Genomic DNA, 20,296 nt, shown 5'->3' with positions numbered 1-20,296 from the left:
CCTGGCCGTGGGGCTCTGAGCCGCGGGCAGGACTCGGGCCTGCCTCCCCCACAAGCCAGGGGGCAAACCCTTGAAACCCCAGCGCTCTGGCTTCAGGGAAGGAGCTTTGGCAGGCACCCGCTTCTGGATTTCTTCAATTATCTATTTTAAACCAAAGTGGAAACTTCTTAAAGCCAGCACTTTAATATCAGATCAGCTGCAGGAAGGAAAACAGAAAAAACAGTTGGTACATATTGTCCCCAGAAAGCTATGAGGCAAGAAGTGAATGGCAATCCCCCAGGGACCCAGGGCAGTCATTGTGTCACACACACAAGGATAAAGTCATCGCCTCTCAGAGCACTCAGGATGTGGGAGCGAGAAAGTCTCTGCTAAGATAGAAGAAGAGCAGGACCTGTCGCGGTGACAGAGCTGTTGGGCTCAGCACCCAGCTCTGAGGGACTCTTAAGTATCATTTCATTATTTCTAAAATTCTTAGGAATTTGCATATTTTTAAATCACAAGTGAGAGGCAGTTAGGCACCCAGAAAAGACATTGCTTGGGCTTCGTGTATTCTAAAATGGCAAATTTTAGGCATTTGAATTCTGTCCAATTTTTAATTTTTTTTAATAAATAGAATATCTGGAGTCCTTAGCCAACTGTGTTTGGGTCTCCTCTCCAGGTTGTGATAAACCCTAGCAGATGCTATCTACCAAATTTCCAAGTAACTTTCTCTCATTTGTTGAATTTTTAAATTGGATGTGATAACCTGAAATATATGTAGACCATTTGTATTTTTCCTTTTGGTTAGTTTTAGAGATGAGGAATTAAAACTATTACATATTTGGTTGTATCAATATTTGTTTTCTCTAAGTTTTATTTTGCTATATTCTTAAATTTAAGCTGACAAATACTTAAAGAGTTAGTCAAGTTATTTTTGATGGTAATGTCTTCATCTGTTTTGTGTTGTTATAACAAAATACCTGGGTCTAGTTGCCTCATCAGGAGAAAAGGGTTATTCTTACTCATGTTCTTGGAGGTGGGAAAGTCCATACTCAGGTGGCCACTGACAGGGCCTCATGCCACATTACAATATGGTGGATCTCATCACACAGTGGGCATCTAACAGTGAGCCTCACGTGTGGGACAGCCCAAACACGGCAGGGTCCTCACTTTGTGAGCCCACTCTGGAGGAAGCTGAACAGTCCATCAAACCTAACCTGTCCCAGGATTCAGGCACTGCTGCCTTCCCAGGGTGGTGGCCCTGTGACCTACCTCCCTGAAGCCGGGCCCCTCCTAGCATCTCCACCACCTCTCTGTACCACTATGTTTGGCCCCTTAGGGGGATGACACGCCCAAGCTGCAACAGCCACCACCTCATGTGCTTTCCATCCAGTGAGGGAGGGGAGCAGGGAGGAACAGCCGGGCAGGCACAGGTACTCGGAAGCAGGTCCTGATGCTTGCTGGTCAACAGCCGGAGAAGTACATAAACATGCATTGTTTTCACTGATTATTATGCTTGGCGTGCATAATTTTTGTGTATTTTTTTGCTTTCCTAAATCAACAGATATTGAAGTGCCTTGCTTAACACAAGAATATTAACCACCAAAGAAGGTGGGGGAGGAATGTCGGTCAAGATCCCAGGGAACCTCTGGTTAGGTTTTCCCTTCTCGCCTGTTTCATGAAGATGTCCCGAGATTGTGGATTGAAGAATAATGAAGAGCTGCACCTGCCGCTGCCAGCAGCGTAACCCGGGACAAGCCGCTCACCTCCAGGAGCCTTACTGTCCTCCAGCTTCAAACCACATCTCTTTTTAATTCATACCTCTGACACCATTGTATTGGGGAAAAATAATAATTGGTTTCTACCATGTTCCCGTCATCTTGGAAAACCCAGATGTCCTAAGATAAAAGCTCACAGTCCAGTGAATGGACAACCCACAGTCACCACTGCCGTGGGGGACAGCAGCACACAGGAAGACAGGCAGGTGTCGACCTGAGAGGAGTCTCCATGGGTGAGAGGGAGGGGCCGACAGCATCCGCTGGTCTATCAGCAAATGCGCACCGAGCGTGAGACAGCAGACGGACCCGGGGCTGGGATGCTGCCTGGGACGGAGCTGTGTGATGGTAAGATGCTGAAGAAGCACGGGACGCGCCCACAGCGGCTGCCCCAGAAACTCAGGCTCTAGGCAGGTGACAGGGCACGCCCCACGGGAGGTCCATGAGAAGCAGCAGCACTGCCTTTATGCTTTTTTTTTTGCACTGGAGATTGAGCCCAAGGGTGCTTCACCACTGAGCTGCATCTGCAACCCTTTTAGTTTTTAAATTTTGAAATGGTGTCTTGCCAAGTTGCCCAGCCGGCCTCGAACTTGCTATCCTCTGGCCCCAGCAAGAGGACACAGCGGGTGGGATTGCAAGCCCTGGATTCCAGGGGTGTTGCCCCTGCTCCGGTGCCTCTGTGCCTTTGAAAGCTCACTCTGTGGGAGGAGGAAAATGTAGACAGAAGCCGGCAGGCAGCGGATGCTGTCACCACGCCCAAAGCCAAAGGAGGGCAGCAGGGACAAGCCCTGGGCTTCTGTCAAGGAGGCGGTGCATCGGGCTTCAGGATGGGTTGGAGGTGGCAGGAAAGGATGGCTGCGGGCTGCGGAGGGGGACCCCTCAGTCCTTCACTGTCGCTGATGGACGGGGAGGACAAGTTCAGGCGAGTTACCTGGGGGAGTCTCACTGTGAATCGAGACCCTTTGGAACGCACTAGGTGTCCAGCAGATAATTTCACACACAAGGCTGGATCCCGGGAGAAACAGACTTTCTCATGTGGAGGCCGGAGGCTGGAGGCTGCCAGGGTTCCATGCTGAGAGCATCCGTAGGTTTGAACGGGACTGCGATGGAAAGGAAGGTAAGACCAGGGGCTTAAGAGGTGTTCAAAGTGCATCTGAGGAAATGGAGCCTAAGGGTCCCCGGAACACTGACCAGAGTTCAAAAGGCAGAAGGGAGGTGACCCAATGTCACAAAGTTGACCACTACAGGGAATGGAGAAGGAAGTAAGGGGTGATGTGCCAAGTCCTGCAGAGAGGAGTGAGGATAGAGGTGGAGAAGGAGACAGCCGCAGCCCCTGGACAGGCAGCCCCTGGACAGGCCGTCTGGGGAGCAGCAGAGAGGGAGCTCCCCAGCAAGGATGGAGGAGCGGGAGGCAGCAGGGGCGAGGGACCCACTTTTGCTGCTTTAGCCTCGGCAGGTGCACAGGAAGCAGCATGGTGTGCCTGCTCCTCGGGCACCTAGGTGGCCAGGTCTTTGCTCATGTGTGAAAGAACGACGCAGAGACATGAGGCAAAGCTGATCGCCGGAGCAGTTCCATTTTATTTAAAAACGTACACACTTACATAGGGTCAGGGCGTGAAACGGGGCCATGGTTAATTGGGTGAGCCCTGTTGCTAGGGGTCTGGGCGGGGTGTCAAGCGCCGAATGGGTGCACCTTCACGCCGGCGGGAGAAGGCATGAGGAGTAAAATCAGGAAGAGAAGCTCGGCAGCGCCATGTTGGGAGAATTTAGAAAAGTGATCTTATATTGTGCCATATGAGGAAAAAATTAAGAGGGCCTGAAACACACGGGCTGGGCGGCTGTATGCCTGAGCGCCCAGCAGAAGTGCTTCCAACCCCGCCCTGCTTCCCAACGTGCACTGGGAACCGTGGCCTCCCAGGGGCCTGGGGAGTTACGGCTCTCAGCGCACACTAGGGCCGCGCCTGGCTCTCCCACCTTCCCTTGGCAGACTTCTCCATGACGTGGCCTGACTAGTCTTTATCCCTGGCAATTGAAAATTAAATAGGAAATATCCAGATTCTTCAGCGCTGAGCCAAGTACTTGATACATGGTGGAAACCAAGGGGTTTTCTATTTTGCTTTCCTCCCAACCTGGCTTTAACACTTTGATCTTGCCGGAGACTTAGGTATTTTGTTCTGGAGTCAAAAGCCAAATAGTAACAGCTTCTGACTCATTACAGTCCAGCTCCAGAGTTCCAGCCCCCCCAAGGCACGGGATGGCTCTGGCTGAATGGGCAAAGCCCTACCAGGATACGTCAAGGAGAGCGAGCTCACCTCTTTCTAAAACATCACTACGATGCTGCGCAAGTGGGGTTCAACATGTTCTTATACCAAGCGTCAAAGAAAGTAGATGGGAGGCCGGATCACAGCAGAGGGAGCCCGTGGGTAGGAAGAAGCGCCCAGGCAGAGGAAGAGAACCCGGGCACCATCGCAGGCTTGGTCCCAAGACCGCACCGTTCCCCTGACAGAGGAGGGTCAGGGCCTGGAAGAGCGGTCCTGGCTGGGCCCCTGCCTCCTGCCAAACTCTCTTAATTTGGCCTTTTCTCCCTGAAACAGCTCTATGATGGGGATGGCGAATGCATGACAGTTGTAGTAAGTGTGCATGCGTGTAGAACGGTGTGAAAGGAAGGAGGATGTGAAGGAGGGAGCGAAGAAAGCTCCGCTCCTCCTTGATCCTCCCTTCAAACAAATCAAGTCATCTTATTAGAAAAACAGTGCATGTGCAACCCCAGCACAAGTGTTGTATGGTCTTTGCTCCAATGAGCACATGGGCCAGATCCCGGGTCACATAAGTAGCTCCCCTGCACGTCAGCTGGTTTGGGTTATAACCAGGACAGATGCTTTGTCTTGTATTTTCTTTTGCTGTTTCTTTTTTAATGTTTCCTGTAATGCATTTCTTTTATTCGACTTTAGAGATGGAATATGGCAGCCAGATTTGGGGTTATTCGCTCATTCAATAGGAAGTATATATTCCTGCTTCAAACAGCACATCCGTCTGCTCTCAGGAATGTGCGCTAATCACAACAGCACACTGCAGATCAGCTCCGGGTAGGAAATGAAAACCACCGCCGCGCTCTGGGACCTGGAAGGACACTCCAGGCAGAATGTAATTAAGTGGTTGGAATTTGTGGTTTGGGCCACCAGGGTTAAAATCTGCCTCCTGAGCAAGCAGTTGGGATTTTCAAAGACCAGAAATGCTGGGACGCAGCCGAGGAGGGTTGGAGCACCTCCCTCAGGCCTCCACCATGGAGACTGTCCCTGCTGCCTCACAGGGGCTCCAGTCCCTCAGCCAGAGCTCAGGACAGCAGAATGCCCCTTCCTGGGACCTTGAGGAGGGTCCCCTTTCCCCACTCTGGTTGCTCAGCAGCCACCTTCTCCTGCACTGCTGGGTTGAGGACAGCAAGGCTGCCCTACCATGGCTGGGACACGGCAGGCAGCGGGTGGAGGACCTGCTCCCAACGCTTCATTTCCTGCTTCCTCTATCCAGGGCCATGTTACCAAAAAGACATAGTAGGAAACGGATCCTGAGAGCGATCCCACAGAGACCATGGAAGATGAAACGACTCAAGTCTTACTCAGCGAGTGACACTGAGAAAGGGAGAATCAACACTGACCAGCACTACTCTGTCACTGTAGCTGTGCCTGGCCGTGACCTCCCATCGTGGCCAGGTGGCCATCTCGGAACACCTGAACGAGACCTGGCCGACACCAGGAGGTTAGGCACCTTGAATGGGAGCTTTCCCTGGACTCTCAGGTGGACCACAGGTGACATCACACGTGTCTAGCAAGAAGGCAACAAAAGGGAAGATGACCACAGACGAGAGGAGAGCGCTGCGTGCTGGACACCACAGACTGTAGCACCAGAGAGAGCACCTTGTGCCGCTGGCCTTGAAGACCCAAGAAGAGGCCAGGAACCCAGGAACTCGGGGGGTGCAGAGTCAGAAAGGCCGTGTTCTCCCCCAGAGCCTCGGAAGGCTAAGCTCCACCCGCCCTGATCCTGGGGAAGCCACGTAGACTTCCGACCTCCAGAACTGGGAGGGACTCCACGTCTTGTCGAGCCGCAGCTTCTGACGACTACAGAAATCCTCAACAGGGAACAGGTCTCCAGGATGGTGACCGCCACGCACGGAGAGTAAGACCCAGCTCCACAATCACAGCCCAAGTCTGACCGTCTTCATTCCAGCGCTGCAAATATTGTCCCTGCTGTGCCACAGGACGCTTCAGATTAGAATAGGAATGTCTCTAGGCCACGTGATTTCCGTAGAATAGATTCCAGCAGCGGGCTATTTCCTTAGAATAGCTGAATCTCAAAAACGAACTACGGAAAGGCCAGGTAGTCATAAGAAGCAAACAGAATGTGAAACTGCAAATAAGACATAATGCAAAAGGCCCCGAAAGCCATCTGAGCCACAAGATTTGCTTAGTAGAACAAATAAGAATATGTGTACAAAATTCAAATATCAGAGCAGAGGTGATTACTTTTCCATGTCTCGCTAAACACGCGAGTGTCGCCTGATGAAGCGCTGACTGGGTAACATGGGGGTGACTGCAGAGACCTCACAAGCCGCAGCGCCCTCTGCACTCTCACACTCCTTCTGCCACTCTCTCTTACTCCCAAGGCCTGCGGTCCTCACCTTGTCCCTCCCTGGACTAGTTTCCACGTGTCCATGCATTTCTAGGGATGTCTTGCCACGCCCCTGTCTTTCAGTCAAACCATGACTTTTCCTGCCTGATCCTTCCTGGCCTAAGTCTCCCCTCGGACTTCCTCACTTCCTCCAGAGCAGAAGTGTTCCCCATACCCGGACTCAGCACCACAGCACCTGGAGGGTGCTTGACCAGGCGGGCTCCCAACCAAGTATCTGGGAAATAAAGAGCCATCATTTCTTTTTTCTGACTTAGGTCATAATATAACCTCACGCTCCAGGCTGGGGACGAATGGCATTTCAACTTTTTAATAAAATCTGCTAAATCCAACACAAACAGCATTAATAATTTTGGTAGCCAAAGGAAGCATTGGAAATTGTAAACGTAAGTGAAAAGATACTTCCCATAAAACTGTAGGACTCCCTTTTACATTCGCGTCTTTTACACCAGCATGTTTGATAGGTAGTAAAATAGCCATCACCTTTTCTTTCCTCAATGAGACCAGATAAATGATCCATGTTTTCATCATCTGGGCACACACACAGATTTGATCCTGGGATGTAACATAAATACAGTGAAATTTAATATGCTCAAGTTTGATAATTTAGAACAATTTGACTATTTTTTTGAGTTTTTGTCTGTCTACGAGGTACAGGTGGATAATCCATGTTTGTGTTGGTTTCTCTCTTTTTATCTGACTTGCTTGTTTTTCAGACCTCACTTATCAGTCAGTTTGCTTGGGATTGAGTAGAACCTTCAGAACAAATCGATTTGATGTCCTTCATTTGGTAACCACAGGTTCCCACGGTGAATGTCCCCTCCATCCCGCACCCCTGCCATCCACCCAGAGTCATTTCCGGGCTCTCCACTAAATGCACTTCTGTGTGAAAGCTATTTATTCCACGTCAACTGAGGCTCTTACCACCTAAGACGTTAATTGTTTATTGACCATTCATCTCATTTACATTGTCTTTTTTCAGACTCCCACAAATTCTCACCCAGGTGCCTGTAAAATGCCCCAGCTGTCCACGCTCCACTGCGTCAATCAACTTCAGTCTGGCTTGGGGAATGATCTTTCTGATCCCAAGTCAGAAGCCATTAGTTCCTCCACAGGGTCCTCAAGATAACACCCACAACTCTTTTTTTTTTTTTTTTTTTTGCAGTACTGGGGATCGAACTCAGGGTCTTGCACTTGCGCTTGCGAGGCAAGCACTCTACCAGCTGAGCTATCTCCCCAGCCCCACCCACAACTCTTAATGCTCGCAAGGACCCGACGTTGTCTCAGGTTTCTCTACAGCCCAGTCTTTGTGCCGACTTCGGTGCAACTCAAAATGAGACAAAAGATCCTCTATCTCACTGTAGTGTCTGGCCTCTGCACAGACTCTTGCTGCCTGAAAATACTTACCTAAAATAAAATACCTGTTGGGGGGTGGACTCTATGCATCCCCCAAATCTCTAGGAGACAAATCTGAATGCAGGGGTCACCTGGGGAGAGTGAACTTACAGCCATGGAAGCAGATGAGGTTCTTGGAGAAAATACCAACAGTAAGAAGAAGCCAAGGAAGAAAATCTGAGGATGTTGGGTTCTTCAGTGGGCATAAAATTTCCATTAAGCAAGATGAATAAGCTCCAGAGATCTACTGCCTAGCAGAGTACCTGTAGTTAATGACACAGTACTGTACACGTTAAAAGTACCAAGAGGATAGCTCTCAGGCTGACTGTTCACGCCCACCCCCTCAAAAAAAAAAAAAAAAAAAAAAGGAAAGAAAAGAAATAGAAAAAGAACACGTGAGAACACATTCATCGTTGGAAGGTGATGGAGACACGGGGCCCTGGCTGTGGAGAGGGTCACAGGTGTGTGCAGATATCCAAGCTCATCGAGACATGTGCAGGAAGCATGCACAGTGTTTTGTATATCAATTACACGCCAACAAAGCCTAAAATCAACTCATGAAGGGAATTCCTACAAACTTACCGTGGAATGGGAAGGGCAAATCTGGAGAACCAAGCTACAGTGTGAGCCCACAGCTGATAATATTCTATTGTGCATTGAAAACGTGCTGAGAGAGTTGAATTTGGGTGCTATCACCCCACAAAGGAGGTGAACTGTGGAAGATGATATGCAGTTGTCTGCAGCTCTGTGCTGGGTATGTATGCCAAAGCTGCACCTTAAATATCATGTGTTTAGAAGAATTCCTTTCTGGTATAGAGTAAGTTCCATCTTCAAGTTCAATGCATTTTCAAGGAAAATGTGTTCAAATTCTGACAAATAAATTGATGGCAGTCACTAATGCTCCTTTGTATTCTCAAAGTGACAATAACATAATTGATGTTTGCAGGTAAAGACTTCATTGATTGCTCCTTCTCATTGTGTATTCAGTACACAGTAATTTTTCCCTGGGCTATTGATAAGCATTTCTACCACATTGCTCCTCATAAGCTGAGTCTTTAGGAGCAAAGTGTCTCCTAAAAAGACTGCGAGGCCGACTCCTTAGAAGGTAGACCTTGGAACTGGCCTCAGTTGAAATATTGATTTATCTTAGACAAACTGTTCAACTTGTCAGTAAAGCTTCTCATTTGTTAATGAGGTTAATAAAGCCCATTGTTGTGAAAATTAAATAAAGTGATGGTTCTTAAATGCCCAGTGGAATGTGTGGCACATAAATGAAGTTGCCCACTTGCAACTTGATCTCAGTGGCTCTGTCCCTCATTGGGATCCACTGGGAACCAGGAAGAATGAGAGTCCCGGTGACCGCGGACCTCTGGGGACGTGGCCCAGAGAGCAGATGCCCTGCCGCAAACCTTCCTCAGGGGAGCCAGCCCTCCGGCTGCCACTCTGCCACACCAGGCTCTGGGGCCTTCCTCGCCACGGACCCAGCTTGCCCCCACACAGACGTGCCCTGATTGTGGTTCAAATCCCTGAGCACACTGATTTCGTGACTGGCCAACAGGTCTGTTTCCCAAACCCCTACAGGTTTCCAGAAGCCACTTTAATGTTTTAAGTCTTTTATCCATTCACGCCCGTGGGCCCTGCCGTCTGCTGTTCTCTGACTTTAAAGCCCTTTCATTTTTCTCTACCTACAAAACTCCTACAGGACCCTCAAGACCCACATGCTGTATCCCAGCCTCAGTTAACAACGCCAAACTCTAACCGCGGAGTCATCTCTTTGACTGATAGATGTACCTATCAGAATCAAAGGAAGACCTTTTGAAGCACATATACCTAAGGGGCACAAGCAATTATGCATGTTTTGAAAAGAAATAGTAATAATACAAGAAACTTTCGTCTATCACCACTGTGCATTTCTGAGTAAGAATCCCTGCTTAGTATATCTGTAAGTATTTACTATTAGTTTTTGAAGTCCTTTCCCAGGTTCTAAGAGAAGGACTCAATTCTGCTTTTTTGTTTTGTTTTTGAACTTAGCATGATCTTGTATAAAGAGCACTCACTAAACTTACAGTGAATGAGGAACAGGAAGTAACTGCAACTCATGACAGAGTGATTGCTTGCATGTGTGGTTATTAGTACACAATTAAGAAGAAAAGCTGTAGTCCTTCTAATAAAGCATCTTAGTTCAAAATCTATTAGCAGAGACTTGTGTCTCCCAATCTGAAATTTGCAAATTGTTTTGCAAAAGTTACTTCGAGAGTGGTTGACACAGAGGTGATTGGCTGCCTGGCCTTGTGCTCAAAGCTGCTGCTGACAGGCAACATCAAGGCCCGGGTAATGACAACACGGCAGAGAGTAAGACTTGAGGTGGATGTGGAGCTCCCAGAGGTATCACGGGACCAGATTCTCTGTGTAGATTTCCATGTTTTGAGAAGCTTTCTGAATCGCCAACTGAGGAATTTGGTGTTTGGTTGTGTTTCTCCTCCAACAGGCAGAACCAACAGAAGGACAGCTCTGCTATCAGCCGTGGCTGGAGCCCATAGCCGGCTCTGGTGGTGGAAGAGCCCGTTCTACATGCCAGAGACACCGTGCGCCCATGGTGTGTGCACAGGGTGTCTCGCCCGAAGAGGATGTCTGACAGGACCTGGAGTTTGCTTTAAGAACCTAGAAAAGACACCGCGTTGCTTCCTGTAGAAGTGGAGACAACAGGTCGCCTTTCATGCCTTTTAACTTGTCAGATACTTGAAAGCAGTTGTCTGTACCTATGCTTGCCATGGAGTGACGCGGGACACAGAAGCCTCCAGAAGCTGCTCAAGGGCAGGAGAAGGCCCTTGGCCAAGGAATAACCTGGATATATGGAGCATGTTCCACAGAGGCATCTGGGGCGGGTAATTCCCAACATCTGTAGGATGGGCCTCGTATCACATTGAAGACAGAAGGGTCTCTCCACCAGGTGGATACGGGCATTGTCAACCAAGTCTTACATCGTCTTTATAATTGTAGTGACTATCCTTTCAGAAGGCTGGGGAGGTCCCTTGATTAAGTGACCTGAGCTGATAATGGCTGTCCTTGTGCCTGCGCCAGGGTCAGCGGACAGGTGAGGCCGCCCCTTGGAGGCTTGTTCCCCTGGGTCGGTGAGGACCCGAGGAGGTGGAGAGAGCGCCGAGCCTTATCGGTCACCTAACAAGGCAGAGTCGCAAAAGCCAGCTGGCAGACTGCCACTCTGCCGTCTGTGGATGTACCTTTGGAAATGATGTAGAAGCAAAGTGAAGAGGTAAAAAGCCAGCCCGGAAACCTCAGCTTCCTCTCCTTCCCCGTAGTGGGATGGAATGAACCGCAGAGAACGGTCCTCGGTGGTGCTCCCATCGCGGCTGTGCAGACCTACCGCTAATTCTTCCTATGTTACCATTTGCTCTTATCATCGTAACAAACTGCAGGTTCTTCCTGGCCTCGGGTGTCTCCTGGCTGTCCTGCCCCTGGGCAATACCACAGCTGCGGGTTCCCCGAGGCACTGCCCGAGGCCTCGGACTGCTCACCACCGAATGCCGGTGCTGACCGAGGAGTCCTGGCTCCGGCCTCGTGGTAGTAGTTGGTGATGTCTAGAGGCGCATGGCTTGGTGACAATCAAGAGGAGAGGTCCTAAAGGCCTCTTCGTTTCAGCAAGAAGACAATAAAACGCCCTGATCGCTGGAACTCTTCAAGTAAATGTGCTCCAGCAGAGCCTGGCAGCCACACCCCAAGGCGTAAGTTTGTTTGGAAGCACTAAAGGTGTTAAGGGTAACTAGATGTCCCAAATCACCTGTCCTGCTGTGGACACCGTGGGACCAAGGCTCTGTCACGTGATAGGCTGCGCTCAGGGCCTCAGGCCACCTCCTGGCCTAACTGCATTTCAGCCTAGGGTTAGGGTTAACGTTTCGTGTTAATTTTCTGTGTTCTATTTTTCTCTGCCTGGCACATTAAGCGCTAGTTACTAAAAACATCTGTCCCCTCTGTGTCTAAAACTGTTCAAGCAAATCAGTGAACGCACCCACAGGCAATCCGAAACCTCCAGGAAATTTCTCTGGGGATGCCACGGTGGACAGGAGTCGGTAGGTGTGCAGGGCAGGTGGGAGGTCGGGGGGTGGGCTTCCTCAGGATGCCAGAGGTGACACGGAGGGCAGGTCAGTCCGGAAGGTGATACCATGGAGACAGAGAGACCAGAAGGAAACTTCCGCCCCTGGTGAGAGTAGCAAGACTGGTTTCCGAGTTGTCCACAAAGTGAGAAGCCAAGGAGCCCCATGGAGCCCGAGCACATCAGGAAGGAGCAGCAAGGAGCCGCTCCAGGTTGCAGCAGCAGGGCTCCCCACGCGGCCACCGCAAGGAAGCTGACTGGACGCCAGCTGCCCGCATCGGTGACACGCTGTGGGGTGCCCAGGGAGCTGGGAAACGCCGTGGGCTGTGTCCGGGAGGGTGTTGCCCAGAAGAAAGGGCATTTGAATCAGGAGCCTAGGAACTGAGGACCCGCCTCACAAGACACAGGAAGGGCCACTCTCCCCGACCCGGGACCTCCGTCCCCTGTCCTCCAGCACTGGGCCTCTTGGCCCTGGAGTCTTCGAACTTCACAATTACATCACGGGCTCCCCTGTTTCCCAGCTGGTAGGTGGCGCATTGTGAGGTGTCTTGGCCTCCATAGTCACACGAGCCAGTTTCCATAATAAATCCACCAGTCTGCCTATGGCTCTCCTATTGCTTCTGTTTCCTGAGAGCATTCTAATACATGCAATTTATAAAAATCATCAGAAATTTGGCAATTTGAGGAAAAGGGAGTTTTCCCAGACACTAAGTCCAGGTCGTTGTAGATGCTCATTCGATGTTTTCACAACTCTTAGAGCAAAGAATGGGCAAATGTGATCATTTCTTAAAACAGCTTGGGGAAAATTAAGTTGGTCTATATTTTCATGGTTGTAAAACAGTGCAGCTGCTGCAGAAGACAGTATGGAGTTTCCTCGAGAAATGAAAAATAGAATGACCATATGATCCAAGAGTCTTGCTTCTGACTATAAATCCAAAGGAAATGAAATCAGGATTTCTAAGCGGTATCTGCAGTTCCATGTTTATTCCCTGCCTTAGTCTGTTTGCTGTTGCTATAGCAGAATACCACAGCCTGGGTAGTTTATAAACAATGGAAGGTCCTCTGACTCATGGTTATAGAGACTGGGAAGAGCATGCTGCCAGTGTTTCCTTGACATTGGCTGAGGGCCTATTTGCGACTTTATATCATGACAGAGAGCAAGCAAGCACTCAAGAGACAGGAAGTAAAGATGAGCTCAACCTGTCCTCCGGAGACCCCTCCCCACCACTGCAAAGCCATTTAGCCCATTCACGAGAGCAGAGTCTGGCCCACCCGACCCCTCCTGAGGGCCCCCCCGACACTGTTGCACTAATGACAGTGACGTGTCAACAGGACATGGGGGGAGCTGCAATCACAGCATTCCATTTTGAAACTGCAAAGCTATAAGCTGCGTATAGATGTGTTAATTCAGAAATAATGTCAAACCGACGAGTCCTGTAGGCTCCTGACTTCATGGGAAGGACATGCCGATCAAAGGGAGTCTGAAGAAACATCAGCTTTCAGTCTGACATGAAGAAATTTTATTAGAAATTGTCACTTACCAAGTAATTCTGAAAAGACTGGGTTTAAAATCATTGAACTGAATAATTTAACCAGAACTCAAGATTTATAGTGTAATAAACTGCTAACCAGTCCTTCATCTCCAACAGCATACAGCAGGGCTTTATCTCTACATTTTTATTGGGAAAACAATAAATATTAAAACAAAATGTTCTACATATATGTATAATTATCATTCCTTCCTGTGTTAAGTCTGAAATGGGATACATCTGTTTAACATTATGGCCGCTCTGGGATTCTCATTGAAGAGTTTTAAACAGAGTATTCCAAGAACATACTTTATTTCCTCTGACTGTGTAATTTTAAATCCACTATAAACAACCGGAGCTTAGCCCTTCTCTTCCCTGGTCCGTACCCTTTCTGATAAATGAAGAAGCAGAAGCACTTTCGGTGATATGTTTACATATTAGATACTTAGTTTATCAATTATTTCTTCCCTTAGTCATTCTCCCAGAAATAAGCCGGATTTAGACACAAACGCAGGAGACTTTTGCCTGCAGTGGGCTCACGTGCCCCACTGAACGGGACGTACCGCCTGTCTTGCTATTTCTGTCCTGGTTTCTTTGCTGGAAAGTGCCTCGTGTTTCTGAGGCCTGGTGTTTGTGCTGATGGCCTGAACTTGTTGCTTGGCTGTGTCTAATACCTCAGTCCTTCTCCATGGCCTTGGCGGCTCAGTCTGCATTGTTCCACGGATGGCTGGCTCCTTTAGAAATGTTTCCTTTAAGTCTGTGGAGGACATATCAGAGTCAAGTAACCAAGATGGGCTTTCATTCTAACCCTCCTGTAAGATTTTGCAATTGCTTACAGCTTTCCCTGAAGATTTCTTGTGTCATTTTTTACAGCCAATCTCGGTGCTACATGTCTTACCCCTCACGTGGCTTGAACATGTTCCAATGCTGCTCACTCTTGAGACTTCAGTGATGCCTACTTTAACAGACAATTCTGTTACAAGTGCTCTGTAATAAGCTGTTAGGTGATGTCTGAGACTACACTCCTCAACTCATTAAAATTAGGAAAAAGCCAGAAACAGTGACACATGCTTATAATACCCAGCTACTTTAGAGGCTCAGGCAGGAGGATGGCAAGTTGGAGGCCAGCCTCAGCAACGTGGCTTAGGGAGATCCTGGCTTAAAAGCTTGAAAGAAAGAGCTGGGGTTGTAGCTCAGTGGTGGAGAGCTTGCCCAACAGGTGTGAGGCCCTGGGTTCCATCCCCAGTACTGTAATCAATCATTCCCTAATATTGGTTAATATTAGGAACAATGTAACCTTACGCTGTGATGTTCCTCTCACATTTTTATGTATAGCCTTCCAGGTGCTGATGGGTTTGCCAGTCATCTAAGGTGGTTTGCGTGAACAGTGTGAGGCAGATGTCAGGATGCTGACTTCTACGTATCAGAATCAGCTGTGATGACTTAGGGCCTGTCCCTCCATTCCGCCACCTGCTCCCGCGGTCTTGACACCCCACAGCAGCAGCCGGAGAGTCTGCTCAGCACAAGGCCATCAAGAGAGGCCAGCGCACAACAGCTTCAGCCAACCGGGCGAGCGTCAGGGCGGAGGGAGAGCACTTTCCAACTGCCGGGAAGAGCGAGCTTGGGGCCTCCCGGGCCTGGGAGCAGCCCCTGCGCCCGTGAGAGCCCGGACGTCGGAACCAAGTCACAGGGGCCAGCCTCATGTGCCGTGGCCTCACCGCTCAGAAAATGAAACGAGGGCACTTTTAATTTGCTCATTAGCCAAGGGGATCTGATTTGGCAGTTGGACTTTGGGACAAAATATCCCTTTTCTAAATAACAATAAGAAAATGATGAAATAACTGCATCTTAAAATATTGAATTTTTTTCATCTGCCTTATGAATTATCCCCAGGATTTTGTTGTTTTGAAGCAAACAAAATCTACATATTAGTAACCCCAAAAATGTATGCTTTAGAAATATAATTAATTAGGAATGATATAATATAATGATATAATAATATAATATAATATATTTAGAAATATAATTAATTAGGAATGGTACATTATTTGTATTAGAATATCATGAATAGATGTCTCTCTCAATTTAATTATTGTTGCAACATAATCATAGTATAACATTCTAGTTAATTTCTTGCACAATTTTAAATATGTAGTTTTTATTCAAAACTATTTTTCTCTTTTTTCTGTGTAAGGGTATTGAAAACCCAACATGCAACACCCCAAAGGAAGAGTTTACAGAACACACACCATCTGAACACAGAGACCGTGGGGGCCCATTTGAAAGACCATTTTAGCATAAGACCCAAAGTAATCCAGACGATTGATTTTAAAAGGTACTTGAAACTAACATTTTAGGCTCTGCATCCCAGTTAGTAACTGAGAAGCAGTTACAGAATTCATTTCCTTCCTTAGGCAACCTGGAAGTCAGGCAGGGCTCTCTGCCCTTTTTGTTTAAACTCTGGGAGAGGAGAACAGCCTCAGTCTGCAGCGGGCTGCCTCTAGCTCCTGTTAATAAGACGTCACCAGAGCAAACTGCTTGGTTCAGTAGGAAGGTTCGCCATGGCCAGGAAGGGGTGTCGTGACCCAAAGCACTTCCGGTGAACAGAAAGGTATCTGTCATCCACCATGTTGCTGTGCCTTTTCTATTTCTAACTTTTTCTTTGTTCTGCATTTTTATGCTTTCTACCCCGGATCTTAAAATATATGTGTGTATATAAATATATATATATAATTTTTTTCTGAGATCATAGAAATAGCTTTATTGAATATTTCTGTTTTCACTCAAACTCTGTCCAAGAATGAAGCCTGAGGATTAAGACAGGGTTGACTGATTTTCCTCCAGAAAGAAAAGGAAAAGACAAATTTCAGTACATACTTAGTCACTGAGAACACTGTGGATTAGTCCCTTTAGGTCCTGGAGAGGGGAATCCGGCAGCAGCCCTGGCCGGGCCACCTGTGCTGTGGCCCTGGAGCAGGGGTGGCAGCCTCCACGGATGGAGGCTCGCCGGAAATGTGGTCAACCACTCAAACAGTCCCCCTTCCACCTTGTCTTCCTTCGCTTTCTTTTTTCTTTTCTTTGTGCTAACTTCTTGGCAATTTCACTGCAAAGTAATTTTTCATGAAAGCATCTACTAGAAAAGAACAAAGAAAAATCAGTCATGTTGAATACTGTTAATGAAGCATATAAAAGGATTTAAAGAAAAAAATCAGTTCACATAACACGCACACACCCACAGATTTTTCAAGAAAAATTCTGCCACATCCTGGGGAGTGTACAGTTTATTTAAAAAAAGAAAAGAAAAGAAAAACTTACATTTGCAATTCCAAAATCGTCTTAAAAGTCAACTTACCAACCACTCTCTGGTGACAGTGCATAGTGTTTAAGAATGGACAGGTTTGCTCAGACCTAGCGGACATGCAATTTGCAATGTTGCATTTTTTCCTAGTTCAACAGAACTTGGCAGCGATGAAGTTTTATGTATATGTTACTTTCCAGAAATTTGGCAAGGATAGTATCACAGTGGAATTTCCATTGCACAGAAATTCTGAGGCATGCTTTCCAAAAGAACAGAATGTTTAGAAACAAAACATAACTAAGAAGTCTTGTTAAAGTGACTCTGTGAAACTTAAGTTTTCTTATTTCCTGAAGGGCTACGTTTGAAGAAACTAGATTACATATTCAGGCATTGTTTTTTCTAATTAATAAAATCTCTTCTTTTCTCTTCTCACAAAGTTTCAGGAAAACCACCGATTGTCTTTTCTTGAAAACCTTAGCGTTCCCACAGTCCCGGGGTTTTAAGTTAGTGCAAACCTGAAGACGCATGAAGGATGAAAGAAAAACAGTTTGTGGCATTTTGCCCAAATGCGTGATCAAGAGACCTGTGAGTTTCAAACTGTTTAGTACGGATATCTGGCACCTGTGTCTCTTGGGTGCCTAGGAAAGACTTAAGCATTCTAGTGACATTAAAAACCAGATGAAGGACAAATTAGTCACATCCTATATAGAAATCATTGGAAAATGGCGAAGCACTGCACCATCTAATCAGGACACACAGGAATTGGGAAGGGCAAGCTCTCATAAGGAGTGTAAAGAACACCCTTGGTGAAGAGCCCTGCAGCTCGTCCCCACGTCCCCACTCAGCACCTGCCCTTGGTAGGTTTCCTAAGACCTGTTCCTGAATGGGTGAAGGAGGTGGAGGCTGGGCTGTGCAACCATGTCCCTTGTCATGTGAACTGGAACTTCTGCTCTGAGCCGTGCTTGCTGGCCGTGGCTGTGTCCCCACTGTGAGGTGAGGGCAGGCTCCAGTTTAAGACACGTGGTTGACAGCCCAATGGCCGCACTTCAACAGAGCGGCTTCCCCAGGTCTCCTGCTGCCCCCAGACGCCCCAGACAGCTCCTGGCTCCCCCCACAGCCTTCTCCTCTCTTTCCCTCTCTCAATTTGTACCCCAGAAGAGGCCAGAACAGCCTGGGTTTCCTCAAAACTACCCTCTTGCAGTACGTCTCCTGGAAATAGAAGAAAAGGAAAGAAACGCAAAAAAGGAGAACTCAAAGGCCCCACGTCCATGGCCGCTGACTAGGTCTCAGTTCTGCTTCCAGCTGCCTGTTGGCTTTTCCTCCGCGCTCAGGAGTCTGGATGTAAGGAGGCTGCTTTCTCGTTCTTTTTCTTTGCTTTTTTCCCCCTAATAGCACAGCTTACATATAAAGAAAAATTTCATGTTGTCAGGCAATAAATACAGAGGCCATGTTAGCCTACACTAAAAATCACATTATGATACTGAAAGAAAAATCTATTGAATGTTTTAAAATATTCATTGAAAAGGTTTCTTTTCTCTTTTTCTGCCGTGCTGGGGATTGAACCCAGGGCCTCATGCATGCTACACAACTGCTCCACTATACAGTTACATCCACAAGCTTTTTCTCAACTTTATTTCACTAAGTTGCTGAGGCTGACATAGAATTTGCAATCCTCCTGCCTCATCCTCCCAAGTAGCTGGGATTATAGGTATCCACTACTGTGTGTGTCTATGAAGATCTTCTCTTTATTGTTCATATAGCATCATTGTAATGGAGGTAGCTTATATTTGCAGTTAAAGGCATAATCTTTGGTATCTTTAAGTCAGGTGTTTCTCTGACTTAAGAATTACACTAACTTGCATGAAACGTGCAGAGCATCCACGTGGTATCCAGTCTTGGACTCTGGGGTCTCCCAGCAATCCGCCCTGTGTGTCACTCCATTGAGCGCTGAACACCATTCCTACCCAGCCCCGCAGGCCAGGAAGTCACAAACAGCCCCACACGCTGACAATGGTGAGAGGCCCGGTGACCAACGGACTGGATTTGGGTGACAATGGCACTGCCTGGATTTCCTCAGTTACAAGTGGAAATAGTGAGAGCTGAAGCGCAGTCCACCTGCCGTGGGGAACGGAGCGCAGCCAGGCACACCACCCACCATGGAGAAGGGAGCACAGCCAGGCACCCCACCCACCTTGGAGAAGGGAGCGGGTCAGGCACCTCACAGTCCTGGCCCCAGCCGCCCTAGAGGTCGGATGTAAGACTCCTCAAAAGACCTTGAACAGTGCTCGTGCCTTGCTTTTGTGAAAGTGCATCATCACACATCTTTGCCTACCACACTGGCCACGAGTAAGGAAGAACTGCCTGCGGACAACTGGCTCATGTCGCTAACAGAGTGAAAGCAAGGCGGCTTTACGTTTCCAGAGGACGTGCTGTGACCCCTTAATGACTTTTTATGCACAGCGTGTGACCGAAGATGGTAGAAGCAGTGCCGCTGCCCGGGGGGCGCTCCTCTGGGTTCCCGGGGGCGGGGCGGGCGCAGTCCGACCTACAGTCAGAGACCAGGCAGGAAAAGGCAGCGGTGGCTCTCGACTGGCCTCCCCTCCCAGAACTGGTGTCCGCGCTGCTCCCCGAGCCTGCTGGGCGTTCGCGCATGCGCCAGGCCTCACAACCGGCCGGTAGGAGAGCGTTAGCATCCTCCCAGACCAGGTCCTGGGCCAGGATGGAGGCGCCGCACACACTGGCGGGGCTGCCGAGGGCCTCGCTCGCAGGCCCAGGAAATGCTGAACGCCGTGCAGATCTGCCTGGGCGGAGTGACCACGAAGCCCGAGGCGCATCTTCTTGGGGGAACACAGCACCCCGCTGGGAAGGAACAGAACAATTCCAAAGTACTTCCTCTTCCTTTCCCCTTTATTGCGTAGGATTTTCACAACTAAAGGAAAACCAAATGGAACATTTTTTTTTTCTTATTTTCTTTGGGCAAATTGAAAATATTTCAAAGGCATGAATTCGACTAATTCATATCTACCTGGAAATATATATATATATTCCATATATTAAGACAGTCCATATATTAAGTAAGTGTTTAAAATAGAGAACTGGGGGGAAAAAAGTTTGTGACTCCTAAATGAATTTAAAATACCCATGGTGTTATAGAGTCATCGGTCAGTCACCCTGTTTATTTGACACTGAATCTTTGGAACCTAGTATTGCAAATAGTTGGGGTACAATAAGTAGTTGTTCTATCAACATTTCGATCATGATGTATATAATGCTAAGAGATGTTTCACAGTGTTAAAGTAGATGCAGAAGCATCTTCAGCAAAACAGAATGAAGTGAGACTGTAAGTAGCACTTACTGGGGTGCAGCATGTAGCAGGCACAACACTAAGGGCTTTGCAAGCATTAAGCTTCTAGTCTTCACATAACCCTGTGAAAGGACTCATTTGACAGATGAGAAAACTGAGTCTTGCAGAGGTTAATGCAGTTGTCCGGGATTGCATCTGGTAAGGAATGTCATTCACGTCTTGTAGCTG

This window comes from Sciurus carolinensis, chromosome 10 (genome assembly GCF_902686445.1).
Source record: "Sciurus carolinensis chromosome 10, mSciCar1.2, whole genome shotgun sequence".
Classification (NCBI taxonomy): Eukaryota; Metazoa; Chordata; class Mammalia; order Rodentia; family Sciuridae; genus Sciurus; species Sciurus carolinensis.
The sequence above is the reverse complement of the archived record's forward strand: the minus strand, read 5'-3'. Positions refer to the sequence as shown.